Raw genomic sequence first — 25,435 nt, 5'->3', positions numbered from 1 at the left:
CTTCTGTCACTTCCGGTGATGTCAGGGGGCGTGGCATATGCAAATAAGTTATGCTAATGAGTTATGCTAATGAGCTCCGGCAGCTCTTTTTCTACAACAAGACCCCTGATCCCTAGTAATGCCATTACATGGTGTTTGCTCTCCACAGAGGAGAACTGTGAGTTCTAGGCACACATAGTTTTCATATCTCATGAGAAGTTACCTTTTGTTTCCAGTTTTCCTGGGGTGGAAATAAGGAGATCAGCAAGTGGACAATGCAATTTGGGAGCAGATGTGTGCCTGACTGAAACATCATCCAACATAATACCAATTGCTGACTGTATTCCTATTATGTTGATGCTACCAACATCTTGCCACCGCCACACACAACCACTTTATAATGTGTTTTATATTTATATTTTGACTTGTTTGTTTTTATCTGCTTAATAATTTTTATGTAAGATGCCCTGAGCCTGCTTTGGCAGGGAGGGCAGGGTATACATTAAATAAATAAATAGATAAATAAATAAATAAATAGGTCAAGTTCATGTCATGCAGCATTATCCCTAATTGGCATTTATGTGATAATATTTTCTCATTTGATTTTATTGGCTTACTGCTTGGGCAGAATTCATATTCTGAATAAGCTGTATAAACTGGGCTTCTCCTTGCAAGAGTGTCATTTGAGCTACAGAGCATTGATCAGACTGCAGGACTGAACAAATGGTTTGCTTACACCTGCTTGGAGGAGACACACTAGGACTGGAGGAGGTCGTGTCCAGTTCTTCCACCACTAGGCAATTTCAGGAAAAGAAGCAAAACATTGGCTTGCATCCTTTGTGAGGTGGGAAGGGTGTTGCACCACTGGGAACAGGTGCCATTCTTTCTGTGTTCTATCCATTTACTTCATTCAGGAGATGCACTCATTCTATCTTGCATTTCCACACAGTTATACAAAGTAATTGGTTCCATTGCCCAGCTCTTCCCCATAGAGCTGTCACTTTGAGGTAGGCTCATCCTGTCTGGGGGACCCATTCTTCCTCTCCCACCTTATTTTCCTACTCAGTCATTTGTCTTCTCCTTCCTTTAGGACTCTTTTCTCCTGGGTATTTCCTCTTCTGCTGCCTTTCACCCCATCTCTTGCTACTTGGCCGCCCAGAGGTTCTTCTTTTGTTCCTTCCTGTCTCACCCACTGCCACCTCTCTCTCCTTACCTTCTATTCTGTGCTGTGTCTTGACTGAACAGGTCCCAGCCCCTTGTTTCTGACTACCCCACCTCCTGTCTTCCCATGGCAATGGCAGATATGACCAATGAGGAGATTAACTCCTGCTCTTCGGACTTGGACTCCAGCCTTTCTTCCCAGTGTTTCACAAATAGGAGGTCTCCTAATTAATTGTGGGAATTAGTGAAATTGGAGACCTGTGAGAGGGAGGTAACTGGAGGATCTCCACCAATGGCATGGGGGTTGTTCCCTTAGAGAACTCTCAAAATAAACCAGGCTACAGTACAACCAGAAAGGTGTTTTTATTGTAAAAGAACAAAGGAGAAAAACATGCACACAAAACACATGGGGAACACACAAACTAAGAGGAAAATGAAAAGAAGTAGTGGGGATCATGATTCGAGGAGGGCAATATTTACCAGGTCCTGGAGGTCAAAGTCCATGGAGGAGAGCAAGAGAAATGACCAGCATTTCCTGTAGAGATGGAGGAAGCTCACAGAGAGTGGGGGTGTGATGTTTGGCACCAAGAGAACACACACACACTCCATGGGGCACAGTATGTCAAGTTAGGAAAAATTAGCCCTGGGGTGGTCGGACGTGTTTGCCCCTGAAATAATGCCTTCATGGGTTTTTCAGGGTAAAACAATGTTTTGGGAGAGGCTTAATGGCTCTCCCATGAATGGACAAAGACTTTGGGAAACTTGTGACAATTTACATGACTAGTGCTGATGGCGCTTGATGAGATTGCTCGATGTAAACTAAAAGTGTTAATGTTCTCTGATGACCCCTGAATACAGGATGGAAGAGGCTATCGAGTTGTATGAATAGCCCATTAATTAGGGTGCACGGGACAGGGGAAGCATGACCAGATGTGATGAGGTCACTTCAAGTTGGGGCGGTGTGCTCCTGAGAAACCCATTGCTGAGGATAAGTGTCTCTTTTTGGGTAGGAGGAGAGCTATTAGCAAGTCAGCTATCCCAAGTCACCTTCCCAAAATATTTTTCCAAGCTTGTCTCTGGCCAGCATCCATTTTGTTTGTACCAGCTCCATCTTGGTTCCACTTCTAAGCCAGGCTGTGCAGCACACAAATGATTTTGGGAGTGATATTTAAAGAGGGGCATTTCCCCTAAAATGGCTCATCTGTAAGAGCGGTCTGGCTGCTAACACATGCTCACGTGCTATCTCACATGCTAGCCAGGATGCTGGTCCCACAGGTAGGTGAGTGAACCAAGCAGGGATTCCACGACCATGAATCAGCCCCTCCAGTAATGATGTGACAGGACCCACACGGCTGGAACTTCATTGGTCAGAGTGAAGAAATGCATTTTTCTTTGGGAGGTTTGAACTGAGCAAAACCTTCACTTTGCATTCTCAAAAGTTATTCTTTCTTGGCAGAAAGAAGGCAGCAGGAGAGAAGTCAATTCAAGCATTCCAGCCTCGCCTCAGCCATCCTTTTAGAAATGCTAATAGGTCTAGCAAGAGACAATGGGAGGGTCATGTCCCCCCTCCCCCAGGTTGCAGGAAACAGAGATTTGGAGGAATTACCTGCTAGAACAATTTCAGGAAAAATCTCCTGGAGACTTCAGGAAAAGCTTCTTTGACCTGGCCTGACCTGGTCAGTGGGAGGAGAAAAAGAGATTATAAAACTCCTGGGAGCAGGGAGGAGGCTTTCCTCTTTGTTGCTGATTCTGTCAAGGCAGACAGAACTCTGACCAGACAGAAGTCTGTAGGAGGCAGCCATTGCCATATATTGGCCTGTACACCTGAAAGAGGCTTGGAGGTAATAGAGTCCCTGTAGAACATCTGGTAACTTTCTGAGCTAAGGAGCCTGCCTTACATTTAACATCTAACATGCATAGGGAAGGGAGAGAGGAAATGCTCATTCTGGTGCTGTGGTGAGGGTATGTTTATGAACATTTTCTTTTAAAGAAATACTTTATTTCTAAGCCTACAATGTGGGGAGGGCAGGATATAAGTCTAATAAAATAAAATAAAAATAACTTCTGATACTGGTAGTGGTTCTCTATATCCCACAGACCTCCACTGTCTTGGACACACTATTTTTTAAAAAATATTTAGCATTTTGGACACACTATTTTAAAAGGAGCACCAAGAGGGGGGGGAGGGGCAAGTGGCTGCTCCCCTCGTGGTGCATAAGGCAGTAAGGTGTCCCCATGATAACCAGATGCTGGATAGTGGGAGACACAGAGGCAAGGCCTCAGAACTCGGAAGGGAAGCTGGGAGTCCTGGCTCTCAAAGTGGGCAAGTCCTACAAAGGCCAGGTGGTGGCGGCAGGTGAACAAAGAGAGAGAAAAGCCCCTCTGGGTGCTGGAAAAACCTTGGACGGCATGCTGAGATGGACTAAGAGTGGGACGGGGCTTCACAAGGAGGCTAATCCTATTTATTCTGCCCCCACACTTTACCTGGCTGTTCTGAGCACTTGGCTATTTAAAGCAGGTTGTTTCCTCCCAGCCCAATCCACAAGTGAAAATTTTAAGTGCCTCTAGAGTGGGGAGGCTTTTCACTACATATCTGAAAGATGGAAGTGAGGGTTCATTGGATAAGGGGGACAGTCCCTGAGAATTTCAGCCTAGTTGGTTGGGAGACAAACGAAATAACAGCTGGGAGTGCATTTCCCACTGAAATCAGTCCAAACAATACCTGAATACAGTAACAACTTGGAGCGCATACCATAGCAATATTAAAGAATCTGAACAAAGACTTGAGTGACCATGCACCCATCTAGGTACTGATCAGGCCAACCTCTTTTCAGAAGAAATGGGTAATGCAGAAATATGATGACATGCATTGTGTAATACATTGGGAAAATGTAATGCAACTTCTGGTTTTGAAAAGAAAACCTAGAAAACACAAAATATGAGACCACAAAAATAAAGTTTTCAAATAAAATCATTTTAAATATTATCTACAGAAGATAGGAGTGATCTTTATGTGTTAAACATTGAGGGTACACCTGGTTTTTGAGGCATACCAAGGTTAGCTGTAAATGTTTTGGGTAGACTGGCATTCAACTTGAATTTGGGCTTCTTCCTTTACTAGAGTAACCTCCGAGTGCTGATATGTATCTTACACCCATGACTGAATATGTGTAGCTGGAAGTGTGACCATCAATAAGGGAACTTAATGAATACTTGTTACTTTTAATTGATTACAAGAAAACAGTTTGGCATGACTGTAAAATAATTATTGGCTATTCCCTATAAACCTATCAATCTTTCCCAGTTATCAGGGACTAATTGGTGAATGGCTACTAATGTGAAGAATACAGCCTTTTGTACACAAGTGTGTGGAATACCATTATATCTGCTGTTGTATGTGTGCATGCTTTAACATTAAAGTTCCAGAAAGGCTACTAGAGGAAAAGCCTCTAATGAACAGCCACAAAGGCTGATTGGGTATAAAAAGAAGGGGGAAAAATGATCGACAAGTGATACAAGATGCTGCTTGAAATAGGATGATTTCAGTCCTCTGAGATAAGCTGAATATAATACACAGAGGGTAAAGAAAGAATAAAAAAATACATGCTATCATTTATATTTTATGGTGGTTTATTTAGTCTGTTACTGGCACTTCTTTTTGTTTAAAAAGAAAAGGAAAGGAAAAGTCCCTCAGATGTAATGGGAGGACCTTTACAGAACGTCAAGTAGCTTCACACAACATTTTTCAAGCCCTTATCTTTAAAGTTTTCCCCGTTTCCCAGAAGACTGATGAAGGGGATTGTTTTCACAGAACGTTGTCTAGTTTGTACTGACGTCAGGCTTGGCCTTCTCACACAGTACACACATTTGATGAAAAAGATTCCATGAAACCTCTGTGGTGTGGAAACAGATTCGATGGTTGATTCTCAGTTTTCTAGGTTGGCTTGCAGGAGATAAAAATGCAGATCATTCCATAAAATATTTTAAGGTTTTTAGAAACAAGTTACAGGCCATGACTGCATCTGCACACCTGTGAACACTGTGTCATGATCGCTGTGCAATCATTCAGCTCCTGGATTGCTAGAGTGCAACAATGTAGCCAGTAACACCAAGCAGGGGCAGTTTTAGTGATGGGGCATCCAGGCACTTGCCCTGGGCCCTGTGCTGGGACCTCCACCTTGGAGGCCTCTGTCCTGGCCACCGATACAGGTGCCTTAGGTTGCTGCTTCCCCCTTCCTCACAAAACTCTAGCGGTGGAAGTGAGGAGTGGAGGCTGGGGAGTGGGTATTGTTTGCTTTGCTCAGGCTGCCCCCTGCATGCTCTCCAAATCTCATGTCTATAGAGGAATCTTGTTCTGTGTCACACTCCATCCAAGGCAGCTCACCTCTCTGGTCTTGCCTCGGGCTGAGTCACCAGGGTGGCATTGTAAGGAGGTGTAATAAGGCAGGCTACCCACTGCTGCCTGCCTCCTCATCCGCCTTCATTTCCTTCCCCTCCTGTTTCACATTCCAGCATGTTGTAGCAGTGATGGCTGCTGCCTGTGGGCTGGCAGGCAGCTTGGTCCTTTCCCTTCCATCGCTATTTGCCAGGAAGGAACAGCAGCAGTTGTAAGTGGTGAGCAAGGCCGATGGGAGGCTCCAGAGCCATGTCTTGGCACCTCCTCTGGGCTTTCCCACTGGGGCTGCTGCTCCTACCTTTGCCGGCTGCTTCCCTGAATAAATTTAATTCTTTGTAAGTTGAGTGGCCTCCATCCTACTGTATAGTAGGGCATTTGATAAGTTGATTATACAGTTAAGTATTTCTTTTTGTTTCTTTTCATTTCAACTTTATCATGTTCATGTTTTATTAGGTAGCCACCACTTTTAGAGATCTTTTTCTTTTTAAACCACACTTTTATTCTACTATATTAACACTTAGTTGTCTTGCCCTCCTCCAGGTATCCATCCAAATAATCATTTTAATTTGTTTTTCCCATCTTCACTTGATGGGGTAGCTGTAACTCTCTCCCCTCTCTCTATATATGTAATGGTACTTGTTAAATATTGGGTTCTGGATGCATTGCAGTGAAACAGCTCTACTTTAGCAAGACAAACTCCAGGACAGCTGCCCTGTTTTTAAGCATGCAATCACCACATCCCAAACACATCCCACTCCCAATGATAGGTTATTTACATAACACTGTTTTTCTGTTGGTCTACTCCACGATCCTAGTAAGCTGTTGTTCAGGGGAAACAAGCTCCAACAGATACAGGTTCTAGTTCAGGGATGACTCTGGCTTAATACACAACACCCCTCCCCCTTAAGTTCCAAAGCACCTTGCACCTTAACACACAAAGTCTTTTAGGTATACTGGCTTGTGTCATTCTTTGGTTGAACGTCATGGTTCTATCTGAGGGGTCGCGGTCTCTGGACCTGGGCTTTGGTCTGTCAATGCTGGAGAAGGCTGCAGGGCTGGCATGGCCTCTTGATCAGGTATTTCATCTCCTTGGCAATCTGGCTGTGCGCTATCGAACAGGAACTCCCTCTGTTCCTGTGGTCTCTGGTTCCTGTGGTCTCGCAGTCCTGCATCTCTGTCTTCTGCGACTGCTGATGGTGACTCCGGCTCTGCTGGGAGGAGACGGCGGTGGAGCTGGTTTATGAAGGACTTGACCATCTTCAGTTGATACCTCATATGACAAGGGGCTGGTAACTCATATGACCTTGGCGGGAATCCAGGCAGGGCCGCTGGAAAAGTTTCTTACATAGACGGAGTCACAGGGGAAAAATCCTCTGGGCACTTCCTGGCTCTCTGGTGATGGACAATTCTCCGGGGCTTGATCTGGGTGCATCCTGTCCAGATGGGTGGTTAGATGCCTGCCCATGAGAAGTTCGGCTGGGGACACAACAATGGCGGACACCTTTCCCAGCTCTCTGGGGAGGCGTACCGCACAGCAGCGAGGGGGAGAGGCGCAGAAGGCTCTGTGCTTCCATGAGAGTTCAGGGAGAGCTTCCAAGCCATAGGGCTTTGAGGGTGAGCCTCTTGCCCTGCAGACGGCAGGGAAATGGAGGCTCCCCTCCGCCCTGATGGTCCCTCTTGCTGACTGCGTCCTCTTAGCGAGGCCACAAGTTGTGTCGACCCGATCAAGTGCAGGAGATCTAGTGGAGGAGCGATTAAAAGTGAGGTCAAGACCATCAATGAACTGTGAGTGAAATGAGCGATCTGTCTTCAGAAGAGAAAATCCCCTCCCCCTCAAAGGAAAAACTTTCTGAGCGATAGCATGCTGAGAGAGGGACGCCTCTCAATGCATTTGCATAAACAAGCAGGGGGAGGGAGAGAGTAAACGGATATATGAAGCAAAATCCCCCCCGCCAAAACCCCTTAAGCGGTTGGAGGGGGTGCCTCTTTGAAGTGTTTACATAAACGGAAGAGGGGAGGGGGAGAAAGACAGCTGTAAATGGATACTTCTGAAAGACTTTATTTGCAAGCGTGTGAGCCTGTTGTGGGAGATCTCCATGGGCTTTAAACAACGTATACGATTTGCAGAGCCAGGAAGAAAGAGACTTTACTGAAACTAAAACATTGAAGCGGTAAATATTTCTTTTTAAAAAGAAAATAAGATGGCGAAAACTCTGAGGAGAAGAAAGAAAGTTGACATCACTGCATTAGTAGCAGAAGCCATCAAGCCGATCTTGGAGCAAATTGTTGGTATTAACCAGCAGCTGTTCTCTGTTCTTAGAAAGTGTCATCTTAAAGTTTGTGGAGAAAAAGGAGCTGGAGGTACCCTTCATAAACAAGAAACCAGTGAGAAGCCACTGGACACTGAGACCAGAGCGAAAGAGGCTTAAGACTAGCGGTTCTATTCCTGTGGATGGAAGAAGATTGGGCTGCAGTGAACGTCTAAGAAGATATTAAGAAATTAGAGAGTTTTAGCATAGATGTAAAGGCGGAAGGACTTTGCAAATTGCTTTTATGAAGCGAGCTGGAGGAGATGCTCAGGAAATCTTCTCATAACTAACAATCTAACATATAAGCTTAGAAAGACAGGATCTCACAAAGTATATTGTTTATTAACAGCCTTTTCTTTTACTAACAGTATTTTAACAGGGAATGATCTCCTAACCTTGGGTTTTTAGTTTAGTGTGGGTTATCTTTTCTTTCTCCCTTAATTGCAGTCATCACATCCCCAATTTTTCTTGGTAGTTATGTAGTATTATAAAAAATAAATAAAAAAATCCCCTCCGGGGGCTTAAAAAAAAAAAGAGAAGTTCGGCTGGGCTGTGTCCTGTGGTAGTGCTCGGGATCACCAGGTGGCCAAAAAGGAAGGCCATGAGTCTATGGCCCCAGTCTCTGTGGATGATCCGCAAGAGGGACTCCTTTGTGGTCCACACCATCAGATGGTTGATGGCTGAGGGCATTGGCATGCCCCATTGCCGTCCCTGTACTGGTACTGGTATCCCACCAGGAAGATGGACCAACACAGTACCCAAGGTGAGAGCATCGGGGGGGACCAGGAAGATGGACCAACACAGTACCCAAGGTGAGAGCATCGGGGGGGGGGTGTCTGGTGATCTGGAGTCAGCGGACCCATCAGGGGCTTGTGGTCTGTCACGATGGTGAACAGCCACCTGTAGAGGTAATCATGGAATTTCTTCACCCTTGCAATGATAGCCAGTGCCTCTTTGTCGATTTGTGTGTAGTTGCGCTCGGCAGATGACGGTGCAAAAGTAGTAAGCCACGGGGACCTCCCTGCTGTCCAGCAGCTGGTGTCCAAGGATGGTGCCAACACCATATGGGGAAGCATTGCAAGTGAGGATGACTGGCAGCATCTCGTCTAAGTGGGCCAGGACAGCGTTGGAAGTGAGCAGCTCCTTGACTGCCCTGAATGCAGTGGCTTGTTTCGGGCCCCAGACCCATGGGGCTTTCTTGTCGAGGAGGTAGTGAAGTGGTTCTGCAAGCGCAGCTTTATGGGGCAGGAAAGAATGATAAAAGTTCAGGAGCCCCAAGAATGCTTGGAGTTCCGGCTTGGAGGCTGGTGTGGGAGCATCCACGATGGCACACACCTTGTCCAAGGCCAGATGGATACTCTCAGCATCAATGGAGAACCTCAGGAACTCAACCCATGGAACCCCCAGGAGACACTTTTCCCGCTTCACCTTGAGACCAGCTGATTGGAATCGCTGCAGGATGGTGCACAGTCTACTGGTGAAGTCCTCCTCTGTGGGGGCGGCAATTAGAACGTCGTCAAATAATGGCTGGAACCTAGAAATTCCTTTGAGGAGAGAGTCCATGAGATTCTGCAAGATTCCTGGGGCTTCACTGAGCCTGAGCTTCAGCCACCACACCTGGAAAATGCCCCTGTGTGTTACTATGGTTTGGGCCTCGGTAGTTGCATCATCTACAGGCAGCTGCTGGTAGGCCTGGGCCAAATCCAACTTTCCAAATACCTTGGCACGTGCCAGAGAGGCCATGATGTGACTGTCTACTGGGATCGGATAGGATTGGTCCTTCAGAGCTTTGTCGATGGTTCATTTGTAGTCCATGCAGATGCGAATGTCCCCGTTAGGTTTAACAGGCGTTGCAATCAGGGTTTCTCAGAGTGCATGTGGAACTGGCTCCAAAACCCCTTAGCCCACTAACCGATCCACCTCTTTGTCTATTTTTGGCTTCAGTATGAACGGCACACACCTGGCCTTCAGCTGTATGGGCCACACCTCTGGGCTGAGCTGGAGTGAAACAGGGGATATGGTATAGTGACCAAGCATCCCATCAAAGACGGCTGGGAACTTGTCACACACTCACTGGAAGTCTTTCATGGCCACGTGGTAAACCCCAGTTACTTGGAACCCCAGGGGTTGAACCAGACTAGTCCTAAGAGAATCATGTGACTGCCTCCCACTACCAGCAAGTCCAAAAGTCCATCAAAATTCTGGTATTGCATCCGGAACTTGCCCTCCCCTCTCACAGCCACCTTGTTCTGTTGGAAGTCCAGTAGGGTGAAACCAACTGGTCTAAGGTGAGGGTCGCCCCTTGTGCAGAGCCTCCTAAAAGTGTCATCTGAGATTATAGTGATGGAGGACCCCGTGTCAAGCTCCATCTTGCAGGGGTTCCCTCAATTAATACAGTCACCGTAATTTTATCAGGGCTGTCCTGGGGCAAGTTCAGTACCTGTTGTTGCTGGATGATGGTGGTGTGCAGTTCTGTTGTGTGCATAGATGCTGGGGCTGCCGTTGATCACCTCCAGTTTCCCTTGGAATGGCAGGCTCAGGTGATGTGGCCAACTTTTCCGCAGTTCTGACACGTGACGTCCCAAAAATGGCAGGATCTCCTCTCTTGGGGCTACCTGCAGCTGGTGCATGGCGTCGATGTGGCAGTCTTGATGGCACATGAAGAGGATGGGTGAGTCCTTATGCAGGCTAGATGCTGAAGTTTCAGGACCTCTTCTTCCTCAGAGGCATCCACATGGTGGGCTGCGGTGAGTAGTTTCCTCAAAGATGGTGGAATTTGTGCCTGCCTGCCCTCCACGGTGAGCTGGCTAGCGGCTCCCGCGGTGAGGGCTACTTCCATGGCCTCCTTGAATTTGGGGTCTTGCTTGTCGAGGAGCTTTCATTGGATCCACTCATCCCACAGTTCGCACACCAGCCGGTCATGGAGCGCTTCCTCAAGGTTGTGGAAGTTACAATGTCTGGTGACTCGTCAGAGGGCCATAATATATGCCGTGATTGACTCACCTGCAGCCTGGTTCCTAGTGTGGAACTAGGTGATGATGGAGGGCTTCGGCGAGAAGTGCTCCTTAAGTCGGTCCAAAATTGTCTTGTACTCAGTGTCTCGGAGCTCTGCTGGAGCAAGCAGTGAATAAGCGATCTCGAAGGTCGAGCAGCCACAGACTTGGAATAGGGTAGCACTTTTTTCTCTGTCCTCTGTGATCTTGGAGGACTTGAGGAAAAACTCAAAATGGGAGATGTAGGAGTCCCAGTCCTCTGCAGCAGCATCGAATACGTCAAAGTGTCCTGGAGTGGCTGCCATGGTCCCAGGAGCAATGCGATGTGTGTGGCACTGGAGCTCGGTGCGCAGTGAAGTGCTGGTGGGTACTGGGCTGGCTCAACAGGATCCCATCCTCGTTGCCAATGTTAAATACTGGGTTCTGGATGCATTGCAATGAAACAACTCTACTTTATTAGGTGATTTCAGGAACACTAGAAGACAAACTCCAGGGCAGCTGCCCTGTTTTTGAGCATGCAATCGCCATACCCCAAACACATCCCACTCCCAACGATAGTCTATTTACATAACACTGTTTCTCTATTCATCTACTCCAGGATCCTAGTAAGCTATTGTTCAGGGGAAACAAGCTCCACCAGATCCAGGTACTAGTTCAGGGATGGCACTGACTCAATACACAACAGTACTATAATACTTTTCTTTTCAACATTATTTCCAACATTTCTTATGGATTTTTCCCCCTTTAAGGTACTGACATCTATATATATATAAAAGAAAGTCACCTCACCATAAAATCAACGCCCAGGCCAAACCGCTGGACCTAGAGACACCAAATTTGGGGAGAGTGCTCCTACCATGGTGTAGGTGCCCGTTAAGAAGGGATTTTTAGAAATTCAACCCCTAAGTGGGTCAAAAGGGGTAAAATGTGCTCTCCCCTTGATTCCTATGCGGCTGCCAGGCAGCTGCCTCCCCGCACCCCCCATTCTCTGATTGGTCAGCTGCGGAGCTCAGTGTTCTGAGATTAAAAAAACCCAACAGTTACAGGGGACTGCAGAGAGCTAATGACAGTTGAGGAAATCAGAAGTGGCCAACAACCACCTGTGAGGTGAAGCAAAGCTGCTGGCCCAGCCTCTGATGCCTTCCAACACACTGCCTGTCAGGTGTAGGAGAGGAGGTGGGATGCTTACAGCTGCTGGGGAGGTTTGCTCAGCAGGATTGCCTTAACCCTGCTACTGGCCCAGCCTCCCTGATGCCTTTAAATACAACCCCCCCAAAAAACACCAGACAGGCCAGTGTCTCTCAGGTGTAGGAGCAGGACCAGGTTACTTTAATCCATCAGGGACACTGCCCCAGCAGGATCACTTTAGTGATGCTGCGGGCCCAGCCTCTCTGATGGCTTCCAACACACTCCTCCACCTCCTACACCTAACAGGTGGTTGTCTGTCAGGTGCAGCAGGGGTTGCAGGGTGCTTAAAGCCATGAGGGAGCCTGCCTCAGCAGTAACGCCTTAGTGATCCTGCCAGCCCTGCCTCCACAGTGGCTTCAAATACTCCTCCCCCTCCCTTACTAGACAGGCAGCTGCCTGTCAGGTGTAGGAGAGGAGGTGGGATGCTTACAGCCGCCAGGGAGGTTTGCTCAGCAGGATTGCCTTAGCTCCGCTGCTGGCCCAGCCTCCCCGATGCCTTTAAATACAATCCCCCCCAACACCAGACAGGCCGGTGTCTCTCAGGTGTAGGAGCAGGGCCAGGGTAAGAATGTTTATGGGGAGATAGTAAAGGACATTTCTAGGAGCCATTTCGATGCGTGCCTCCCTCATGCACCTGAAGAAATGTTCACCACATCACCACTCCCTCACACCAATTCCTCCTTACACCTCTTACTGTCCCCAAGAAAGCTCCTGGCAAATGTCGAGCCAGATACACCAACACTTCAAGGAGGAGGTAACTTAGGAATGCAGCAAAGACATTTGCACATAGTACTCCTGCAGTGCACTGAGCTGCACAGGCCAAGTACCAGCAAGATCACCCTGAGGTGCTCAGAACAACACAGTCTCCATATGAGCAAAACAATCCAGGAACACAAGTAGAGAGGCCATCACTTTCATGGAAGGTAGCAGGAGTTGACTTAACATACAACTGCTTTTTAAATGGACAGTTCTATGTGGCCTGCTCCAGAGTGAGCTCATCAAGCAGCCTGGTGATCCTAGCACCTGAGGGCAGAACCACCAATGTGGTCTAGAGAGCGGTCCTTCAGTAGAGAGAGAAAAAAGTATGTATGTCTGACTTCATTTCATAGGCTACAATCTTCTCCATTAGAATTCCTACAACAAATGTCACATTTCAAATTTCACATCATCAGAATTATAACTGGATTTACAGAACTTAAATACCCTAGCAAAGCACAGGTAGCAGGCTAGTAAAGAATAATTTAGTATGGCCTCTTTTGTGATTTTTGGCCAGATGGGTTAACCATAAAAGGAAAGGAACATAAGTTTTCCAGAATGACTCAAGGATCTCTTTCTTTGATGGCTGCAGACAAAGTTTAACCCCCCATCAGTGTATATATGACTTTAAGAATCAGGAGCCTTTTCACTTATTAACATACAGCCAGTGTTGTGTAGTAGTAATGTGTTGGACTAGGATCTGGGTGACCCAGGTTCAAATTCCCACTCTGCCATGAAAGCTTGCTAGGTGACCTTGGGCCAGTCACAATCACAGTGTTGTTCTGAGGACAAAATGGAGAAGAGGAGCCCTGACCTGGATAAGCCCAAGCAAGCCTGATCTCATCAGATCTCAGAAGCTAAGCAGGGTCGACTCTGGTAAGTACTTGGTTGAGAGACCTCCTTGAAATACCAGAGGTGGGAGGCAGGGGCAGGCCTTAGACACCTCCAGGCCCCCAGTAGGGGTCAGTCACCAGAGGTCACCATGACTTCCAGGAGCACACACACACACATATAAAATAATTAAAAAAAAAACCACAAAGAGGTTAGAGAGGTATGGTCGTTTTGGCCCACATTTGCTCAATTACGGAGAAAGTCGGAGTATAAATGAAGTAAATAAATAATTGAATCTTTCCTGACATTCTTTTTCCTATTCAGCCAATTTGAAGACATCATCCTAAAGTTCTTCAGAATTTTATTATCATGAATAGTTAGGTATCATCTTTAAAGTTGCTTTGTAAATGGTAGAGAGTACCCACCTTCATACCCCATTCTCCTCTTTGCTTCCTCCTCATTTTCCCCTTGCCTACAGTATTTCAACTATGTTCTGGGTTAAATAGTCTTATGTGGGCTAATGTGGGAATTTAACCATGATCTTTCACATGTCTCTGTGTGGGAAAATAGCTTCAGGTGGTCTTGGTGGAGATGGATTATCTAGACCCATTTCAGTCTAGATTCAGGACTGGTTTAGGGATGGAATGGACTGGTTTAAGGATAAGAACATAAGAGAAGCCAATGTTGGATCAGGGCAATGGCCCATCCAGTACAACACTCTGTCACACAGTGGCCAAAAATACCAGGTGCCATCAGGAGGTCCAAGAGTGGGGCCAGGACACTAGAAGCCCTCCCACTGTTGCCCCCCCCACCAAGAATACAGAACATCACTTGCCCCAGACTGAGAGTTCCTATCCATACCTTGAGGCTAATAGCTACTGATGGACCTCTGCTCCATATGCTTATCCAATTCCCTTTTGAAGCTGTCCATGCTTGTAGCCACTGCCACTTTCTGTGGTAGTGAATTCCATGTGTTAATCACTTTTTGGGTGAAGAAGTACTTCCTTTTATCCATTCTAACCTGACTGCTTAGCAATTTCATTGAGTGCCCACAAGTTCTTGTATTGTGAGAAAGGGAGAAAAGGGATAACCAATGACTTTCGCCACAAGAGTGACAATGGTAGTCCATCCCTGTTCATTCCCCTGAACCTCTCAGTGGTTGTCAATACCATCAACCATGGTAACTTTCTGGGGCAGGGAGGAGCTTTGGCTCAGTGGAAGAGCTTCTGTCTTTGTCATGGGTCAGCCTGAGCTCAGCATGAAGTCCTCAGGGGAGAAGGACTCCTTAAGAGAAGGGGAGCCACACATGCCTGGCTCTGAGTCAGCAGAAGCCAGCTAACAAGCTGATGAGCTGTAGGCTGACCAATACTCACCAACAACTGATACAGAGCCACCACCAAGCTCTAATGCAGCAGGTGAGACTCAAGTGTTTAAGACCAGTCCACCAGGCTCACCTCCACCCTTTGAGTGCTGGAGACAGAAGCTTAGAAGAGAGCTGCAAGCAAGGAGGCAGAATGCACATCTCCTACCCCACCACTATCTGCTTGCTGATGACAATCTGGAGTAGATGCAGCAGTACTCCCAAGCAGCTGGCTGCTAACGAGGGCTTGTTAGAACGTGCCTGTAAAACCCAGGGCTGCAAGCCTACATATTGTGGAAGCAACAAGTCATTCTGCTGGGCCCTGCTTTCTTTGTGTGACCTTGGACTGGCTTGGGACTTTGTGACTCTCTGGCTTGTGGATGACCCTTGGACCTGCTGACTATGTTCTCTGCTTCACCCCTTCTCCTAATGACCCTCTGGCTTGTGTTCTTTTGGCTTGTGGACTTCTGGGACTGAACTCTGGACTTTGTATGAGCACCTGAATGTGTCTGCCTTGTCTGCCTGTGCCTGCTACATGACAGCTTTGATGCTTCAGTGGTTCTGTCTCTACTAGGCCAACAGATTCCAGATGGTTGTGCTGGTGAAGTGATGCTTGGTCCCATGGCTTTTGTACTATGGGGCCCCACAGGGTTCCATCTTTTCCCCATACTATTGAACATCTACATGAACTGCTAGGAGAGGTAATCCAGGGATTTGGAGTGAGGTGCTGCCAATATGTAGATGACATTCAGTTCTTTTTTCCCTTAAGAGCTGCGTCTGTGAAAGTCCTGAATATATGCCTGGAAAAGGTAATGGGATGGATGAGGGTCAATAAACAGAAGTTCAGTCCAGAAAAGACTGAGGTGATGTTGGTCAACAGAGAAGGTGCTTGGGGACTGCTGATTCAGCTTGTCCTGGAGGAGGCTTCACTCCTCCTGAAGGAGCAGGTTTGTAGCTTGGGGGTGGTATTGAATTGAATCAACCCTGTGCTGAAAGATTTGCACTGGTTACTCATCTGTATCCTGGCACAATTCAAAGCGATGGTTCTTACATTAAGGCCTGAATGGCTTGGGGGCAGAGTACCTGAAGGATCATATCCTCCCATACTATCCATCCTGCCAGTTAAGATCTGCTTCTCAAGTCTTTCTCTCTGTGCCCTAGCCTTCAGAGGTGAGTAGTTTTTAAATACTGTAATGTAGTTTTAATTGTAAACCACCTTGAGCAGGATTCTGAAGAAACTGCATACAAATAGCATAAACAAAGAAATAAATTGTGTTAGGAGTCTCGGACACTCGACTTACATACAAACTTCTGGAATGTAACCTACTTATAATGTGGAGATTTCTAGTATTCTTGTTTAGAGTGGGTTGGGTGGGAACAAAGGGGGTGTGGGAGCTATTGCTGACTTTCGTCCAGGACCCCAGAATCACTACGACTGCCTTTGACATCAAGCACTAAGAGAAAAGGACCTGGGAGCAGTGGAAATCTACCTTCCCAGCATATGCCAAGAAAACCGAGTATTAGCATTTTGTTAAACATTTGTATTTACTTGATAATGTCATTTTGCCTATGCAGGTTGTGATGATGGCTCCCTCTTCCCCTGCTCACACAAAGAATTCCCCCCTCTATCTTCTTTCTTGCTGAGCAGCCCCTTTATCTATTGTCTTCACACTTATCCCACCCAGTCACTTTATTATATGTATATATTTTGATGCTAGCCCAGCCCAAAGAACTGAGGGAAGAGATGAGATCACCTTCTTATATTCTGCTTTTGAAATGGCACATGAGGAGCTTTTCAAAGTTCAAAATGTTTTATCTAACTTGGAGGAGAAAAGGCCAGATGGAATCAAGTGTGGGACATATGAGGAGCCAGTGTGGTGTAGTGGTTAGGTGTGTGGGCTCTAATCTGGGAGAACTGGGTTTGATTCCCTATTCCTCCACTTGCAGCTACTGGATGACCTTGGGCAACCCATAATTCTGTCAGAGCTGTTCTTGAAAGAGCAGAGCTCTCTCAGCCCCACCTACCTCACAGGGTGTCCTCCTCCTCCTCCTCCTCCTCCACAGATAATAAAACTGAGGTAACTTTGTATTCATACAAACACCAGATAATTTGTTGCCAACAAATAAGTGTCCTATTCTACAAGGTCTTTAAAACTTTGAGAAGAGAGGCATTCTTTTTGGTTTCTGCTTAAAAACTCAAGCATAGGTTTCTAGGTTTCACCAACACACAAAAGTTTAGAAGGCAGGAACACACAACCAAGTTTCCCAAATCCTTCTTTATACACAGACCAGGGATCATTCCCCTTTCTAAAGGGTCTTTCCCTTCTTTACGGGGCAGGGATCACTTCCCTTTACTAGAAGCTATTTCCCTTTTTTGGCTTGAATGGGGATCCTCCTTGTTCCACTTACTCTCTTCGCCTCCTTCCCAGTCCACAATCAGTACTTAACTGTCTCTTCTTTAACTGCCAGTTCCCAGCTGTCATTCCCTAACTGACTTTCTCAACAGAATTCCATTTGAACAGCCTGTCACTCAAAGGTTCTCAGACTCTGTTAGGGATTAACCCTTGACAGTCCATCACACAGGTATACCGGCAGCTTTTAGAGACATATATTTGCTACACTGAGGGCCAGTTTGGTGTAGTGGTTAAGTGTGCAGACTCTAATCTGGAAGAACCAGGTTTGATTCCCTCCACTTAGAACGGATAAAAGGAAGTACTTCTTCACCCAAAGAGCGATTAACACATGGAATTCACTGCCACAGGAAGTGGTGGCGGCTACAAGCATGGATGGCTTCAAAAGGGAATTAGGCAAGCATATGGAGCAGAGGTCCATCAGTGGCTATTAGCCACAAGGTATAGAAAGGGACTCTGGGGCAAGTGATGCTCTGTCTTCTTGGTGCTTGGGCGGGGTCAACAGTGGGAGGGCTTCTAATGTCCTGGCCCCACTGGTGGACCTCCTGATGGCATCTGGTATTTTTGGCCACTGTGTGGCAGAATGTTGGACTGGATGGGCCTTTGGCCTGATCCAGCATTGGTATCTCTTATGTTCTTATGTTCACTTGCAGCTGTTGGATGACCTTGGGCAAGCCATAGTTCTGTCAGAGCTGTTATTTCAAGGACAGTTCTGGAAAGAGCTCTCTCAGCCCCACCTACCTCACAGGGTGTCTCTTGTGGGGAAGGGAAAGGAGTTTGTAGGCTACTCTGAGACTCCAAGTGAAGGGCAGGGTACAAATCCAATCTCCCCCTCCTCCTGCACTAGATCACAACCATCTAAGAGGAAATTGTGCAAAAGATAGCTAAATGTTGGGGAAAAGGGAAAGCATATTAATATGTGATTGGGGGAAAGGTGTCGGTTTAAACAAGCAAGGCTGCTGCCATGACTTTTAGTTTGGCCCAGAGGAAGAGGTACATGTTGCTCCACGTTTCCATATTAGTGTTCTTTGCATTTTTTGAAGACTATGGGATGGTCTGTGAACATCCCCTAATGGCATGAACTCTCATAAAATCATATCCTTTGGAATTTAACATTGCCTTGATTCTGACATTAATTGTTAAAATGGAAACAGTGTCATCTGGAAAGGCCTGTAATGTTGACACCATGGACAGTGCTGCTATATCTCTAAAGAAAGCACCCATGCTTCGTGGATTCATGTTCCAGGAGTGCTTTGCTTGCTTTACATCCTGTGTCTGAGAATACTCAACACTTGATGGATATGTTGCAACTTTTTCTCAGGTAGAACATGTGATCTGAGAATGGGATATGAAAGGATGAATGCAACAGCCTGTGCACAAGGCCTGTCAACTAGCAAAGTGTGTCTTCTTGCATTTGATGCAACTTCATGGAGACCTTTGAAGTCTCACCTCAAAGAACTCATGCTCTCCAGCCAACAAAAAGACAAGGAAACCTTGTCACAAATGTTAACATTTTAACCTTTTTTTCTTTGAGCCCTCAAACCATTTTTGAACAAGCGAAACAATATGTATACACACACGCGCACACGCACGCACAGCACATGTATTTCTGAAATCAGAAAACTTTACAGAACGAAAAATAGGCAGTAGCTTTATAGAATAAAATTAATGGAAAATGCTACCTATAAGACCAACAATTAACAATATATAGTATGATAAAGCAAATAGCTCTGTACATGGAATACAAATGGAACAAACTTCCAGGCAGTAGAATATAAATATTTAGATGCATTTTTAGTACATTTAGAAACTTCCCTTAAATAACTCTTGGTGATTAAATTGGCTGTTAGCAAGGAACTGGGCTTACTGCAAGTCAAAAGGCAACATTTCACAACAAAGACCTCTGTATTTTGCAGGAAAAAAGTAAGAAAAACAAATCACACCAATTAGTCCAATTATATAAATGTTATTTGATTTTTATGCAACTGGGAATGTCAGTTCCATTAGTAGGATGTTGGATACATTTGTAAAGGGTATTTTGTGATATTAATAGCCCAGGGTTTTTATTTTATTCCAAAAATTATTTATATATATTTTTAAAAAATCTATGTCCCAAACTTTCATAAAAATTTTCTGAATGACCAGTGTGGAGAAAATGGGGGTGGAGGAGGGATTTTGATTGATGTCAAAACATTCTAGAAATTCCCTAGAACTCTATGGTAAAAGAGAAAGAGTGATTCTTCAGATCAGAGTTCACTCTAAGGTGTGCTAGGGGGTGCTGGCTCACAAAATTTTAGGTGGCAGCTCAAGGATTTTAGCTTCAGCTCACAAGTAACCTGAGAAGGCATTTTTCCCTTCATTGAAAACCATGGTGAATGTAAGCACCTCCTTCTGGGGGCCATATAATTGGACTCCCTGGTCCAATCCTTTTGAAACTTGGGAGATTTTTTGAGGAGAGGCACCAGCAACTCTGCTGCAAATTTGGTGCCTCTGCCTTAAAAAAAAACAGCCCCCAGAGCCCCATATACCACCAGATTGATTCTCCATTATAGCCTACAAAAAGTGGGACCCGTGATACTCGCGGGGAGGGTGAGTGTTCCCCACAGCTCCCCACCTGTAGACTCCTGACTGGGAAATTCTTTGATATTTTGGGGGTGTGCCTGGGGAGGGTGGAGTTTGGGGAGGAAACTCAGCAGGCATGTGATTCTATCTAGTCCACCAGTTTCCTCCAGAGGAACTGACAGAGTCATAGAAGAGTCAAAGAATCATAGAGTTGGAAGGGACCTCCAGGGTAATCTAGTCCAACCCCCTGCACAAGGCAGGAAATTCACAAATACCTTCCCCTCCACACCCACAGTGACTGCTGTTCCATGCCCAGAAGATGGCAAAAAACCTCCAGGATCCCTGGCCAAACCGGTCTGGAGAAAAATTGCTTCCTGACCCCAAAGCCGCAATCAGCATTTCCCTGGGCATGTAAGAAAGGGCCACAAGAACTAAGCACTGAGGCAACCCTTCCTGCCCTCCCTCTCATGATCTGCCTAAATTCACAGAATCTGCATTGCTGTCAGATGGCCATCTAGCCTCTGTTTGAAAACCTCCAAAGAAGGAGAGTCCACCACCTCCCAAGGAAGCCTGTTCCACTGAGGAACTGCTCTGTCAGGAAGTTCTTCCTAATGTTTAGCCGAAAACTCTTTTGATTTAATTTCAACCTGTTGGTTCTGGTTTGACCTTCTGGGGCAACAGAAAACAACTCTGTACCATCCTCTTTATGGCAGCCCTTCAAGTACTTGAAGATGGTTATCATATCACCTCTTAGTTGTTAACCAAATTGCCTTGATTCTGATTAATATTTGTGGAAATTAAGGGCAATGGGCAAAATAAGGGAGGAAGCACCAGTGTATACAGGGGTTCCGCTTTTTCCCAGCTCACTAGGAGTAGACTCAGAAGCATGTTTCAATATGATTTCCTTTACTGTAGATTCTTCACAAGCATACAATTCACATGCACACACACAATTATACAGCTAAGAAAAGTAGATAGAGATCAGAGACGTTTGCATGAGCAGGAGATCATTGGGGGGGGCAATACTTTACCTGTCCGACAAGATGGAGCAATCCTTAGGAAGAATTAGGGAGACTATAGGGAAATGAGGTCGTATCTTGAACCAGACAAGACACATGGAAAGACTCTTGGGTAGCTAATCCAGAGTCAGCAAGATAGGTAGGGTGCAGAGAGAGAGAGAGAGAGAGAGAGAGAGAGAGAGAGAGAGAGAGAGAGAGACCACATGGCTGGGTGCCCCCTTTTATGAGTGGAGCTTGGGGGCTTGGGCCAGGCTGGCCACATGTCCTAGTCACATGTCTCTTGGGGGTGGCCTAAGCTGGTTACATGTCTTGGCTCACCTCCTACTAGTCCATCCCAAAAACATGCTGATTGGTACTGGGTTCAAGGGGGTTTTCAGTGCTTCAAGTGGCTAGGGAGCTGGTCCATCTTACAGCAGGTAAGAGGGCAGGTAACCTCAGGAACCATGGCACATTATCTCAGGAAGGCTTCCTTCTACTGGGTATCTCTCCAACTGGCATCACTTTGGGTCACCATGCAATACAGTCCCTATTACACACTATTTGCTCAGTCCAGGTTTCTCCTGTTTATGAAATTATAAGTCCAAGATGGCATTACATGCGCCTTGCATGGCAACACAGTTGTCTCCTCTCCAAGCTAACATACCCAGCTCCTTCAACCTTTCCTCATAGGACTTGGTCTCCAGACCCCTCACCATCTTTGTTGCTCTCATCTGGACATGTTCCAGCTTGTCTATATCCTTCTTAAATTGTGGTGTCCAAAACTGAACACAATACTGTAGGTGAGGTCTAACCAGAGCAGAGCAAAATGGTACCACCGCTTTGTGTGATCTGGACAGTATACTCCTGTTGATACAGCCCAAAATCTCATTTGCCTTTTTAGCAACTGTATCACACTGCTGACTCATGTTCAGTATATGGTCTACTAAAATGCATAGATCCTTTTCCCACATACTACTGCCAAGACAAGTCTCCACCAACCTATAATTATGCATTTAATTTTTTCTACCTAAATGCAGAACTTTACATTTATACCCATTAAAGTTCATTTTATTTGCTTTAGCCCAGTTTTGCAGCCTGTCAAGATCATCCTGTATCCTGACTCTGTCTTCTACTGTATTTGTTTGTTGTTGTTCAGTCACACAGTCGAGTCTGACTCTTCACAACCCCATGGACCACATCACGCCAGGCCCTCCTGTCTTTGCTACCGTATTTGCTACCCCTTCCAATTTAGTATCATTGCAAATTTAATGAGCATTCCCTCTATCCCTTCATCCAAATCATTGATAAAGATGTTGAACAAAACAGGTCCCAGGACAGATCCCTGAGGCACTCCAGTTGTCCCTCCTCTCCAAGAAGATGAGGAACCATTCACAAGCACTCTTTGGGTGTTGTCTGTCAACCAGTTACAGATCCACCTAACAGTCATAGGTTCCAAACTACATTTCCCCAATTTGTCAACAAGAATATTGTGTGGAACCTTATCAAAAACCTTACTGAAATCAAGATAAACTATGTCTACAGCATTCCCTGATCCAACAAGGTAGTAACTTTCTCAAAAAAGAGAGTTAAGGTTAGTTTGACATGACTTGTTCTTGAGAAACCCATGCTGGCTCTTATTAACTACAGCCGCCCTTTTCTAAATGCTCAAGGACTGTCTGTTTGATTATTTGTTCTAAAACTTTCCCAGGTACAGATGTCAAGCTGACAGATTGGTAGCCTGGATATCAGTAGTCTATAGTCTGGATATCAGTTGTAATTCTGGAGGACCTCCTAGGGTTGCCTAGATATAGACTGCTGTATATAGTCAAGAGAAATATGTACAGCTTGGTGGTAAGTTCTCCTTGGTATAGAGAGTTTTTGGGATTCCCCTGCTTGATATAAGATCTGTATCTGTTAAGTGATACATTTTCTTCATTATAGATCCATCACTGGAGGTGGCCTGACGAACTCCTGAAAGGAAATGGATAGGAACCTGGGTCATCTGTCGCCACACCTCTTAGCAACTGTGTTTTGTGGACATCTATCAACTGTTACTCCTCTTAGTTTTGTGGACATTTATTAACTGTTATGAATCTGTTGAACTGTATTGGACTATTTACATTGGTGTCTTTGGAATGGATCTGAATGGTTATTCAGAGTACTACACTGTTAATATAAGAATGTTTTGAATCAAGTGTCAAGTATTTTTTGGTACAGTGTTACAGTTTTTGACTGTGTTGTTATATGCACAGCCTCCAGGTGGGGGCTGGAGATCTCTCAGAGTTACAACTGATCTCCAGGCTCCATAAATCACATTTTATTTATTTATTTATTTAACACATTTATTCCACTTCTTCTGGAGAATACAGCTGCTTTGAAAGGTGGCCTGCACAGCATTGTACCCTACCAAGTTCCCTCCCCTCCCTAAACCCCACTGTCCCAGGCTCCACCCTCAAATATCCAGGTATTTCCAAATATGGAGTTGGCAACCCTAGGATATATAAAGATATAGGTTTCGGCTTGTCCTATTTATGCAGCCTCTGGGCCTATCAAAATTCTAAGTACAAGTGATATAATTCTAGTATGCAGGTATGAGACCCTCACATTTATGAATGCATGTAAAATTGTTTCTGCATATGATAAAATCACACCACAGTAGAAATGATTAGAACTCTATCTGTGATATATCAGCATGGGTTAGAGCCATCTGGAAGCTACACCTACACTGCTCCTTCTAGTAAGAACTAAGGAATTGTTTGACTGTTAAATACTAGAGTTGGTAGTTACTACCAACCCCGTAGTAAATGGAGGGAAGGGGTGGGACTTCAACAAATTGCAAAATGTTCAGTGAGATTTAAATAGGTGAACTGTGCACAGGACTGAGTCAAAATGCAGGAACCAAAATGGCAATGCTAGGATTTTTACAGCATTTTGGTCACATAGTGAGAGACATCTCTCTAAGTAGAACACTTTGTGTTTCTATGCTTCCAGTCTTCATCTATAAATTCATAGAGCAACATCTTCTATTTTTCTCCCTTTCTCACAATGCAAGAACTTGTGGGCACTCGAGGAAATTAATGAGCAGTAGGCTTAGAACAGATAAAGGGAAGTATTTCTTCAACCAAAGAATAATTAACATGTGGAATTCACTGCCGCAGGAAGTTGTGGAGACTACAAGCATAGACACCTTTAAGAGGGGATTGGATAAACATTGAGCAAAGGGCCATCAGTGGCTATTAGCCACAAGGTATAGCTGGAACAATAATTTAGCCACCTTGAAAGCTGTTTAAGCAAAAAGTTTTACAGATTTTATTTTATTTTTTTTAAAAAAGGAAGCCCAATTTGGGGTTAATTAGATGGAGGGGGAATTTTCAGGGAAGACTTGGCAAGGGGGAAATGAGTCAGGATTCTTCTCACCCACCAGCTCTCCCATATATATGCCCCCTCTTCCTGCATTCGGATTTGGCAATATATGCTTGCTGAAGTAATGTTTAATCATGCCATTGGTTGTCTGGGGTATTCAGATTTTTACAGAGCAGGAAAGCATTCTGAATTATACTCCAAAATGAGAGATAACTAAAATCTTTGAAACTAGAACCCTTGAAAACCCAGTCCCAGGCATCTCCACTTAAAGCTGACAGGAAATAGGTATTGAAAACAAAACCTTTCTCTCTTTGAAATCCTGGAGAGCTGTTGCTAGACAGAACTGACAGTGGTGAGGTCGGTGGACCAACGGTCTGACTTGGGATTCAATCATGAGGCAACCTTTCACTTCTTAAGCAGTCCCAGCTTGTGCTGTGGATTGAAGCAATGCTGTCTCTTCTCTCTCTTCCCACTATTGTCCCTACATTTATGTATGCATATGTGCTTGTCCTTATGCTTGTATATACATTTGTTTTAAAAAGGGCAGTTTGTCAACTGCAGTTATCTGACGGATGGCTCAGATTGTTGCAATGCAGGTAAACGCTGTTGTGAGTGACACTGACTTTGTCACTGTGCGTAGCATTAGTTGGAGAATTTGAAAAGACAGCTTCATGAAAAAAATATGAATGTTGTCAGACAACCCTGCATTTTTTATTATTAAAAAATCTTGAGTGAATTTAATGTTCATGAAAGTGAAGGACAGCTCCCTCACACATCTCTTTCAATACGCCTCAGATCTGACCTGCAGCTCCTTTGTTCTGTCGGTTATGGGTGTTCAGAGCAGACAACACCCCATTTTAAATGGAGGTAGTATTGAAAAATGGATGTCTGACAGCTAACACAAGATAGAAAAACTCATTTTTCAGTTGTGACCAAGATGCAATTTAATCGCAGGTCCTTTGAGACAATAGGTTTGTTCTAATATAGCACTAAAAAGGTCAGGGAGTTTTGCCTAGCTTGCAGTTCAAGTTGAAATGCTTTGGTTCATCTCTAATGAATGGTCCCACAAAGTGGAGTGAGTAAAATTTTTGGCCACCTTCAGGATGGGGTAAACACAGGGCTATATGG

Source organism: Gekko japonicus, unplaced genomic scaffold (assembly GCF_001447785.1).
Source record: "Gekko japonicus isolate JY-2015 unplaced genomic scaffold, Gekko_japonicus_V1.1 scaffold956, whole genome shotgun sequence".
Lineage (NCBI taxonomy): Eukaryota > Metazoa > Chordata > Lepidosauria > Squamata > Gekkonidae > Gekko > Gekko japonicus.
Note: the sequence above shows the minus strand (reverse complement) of the source record.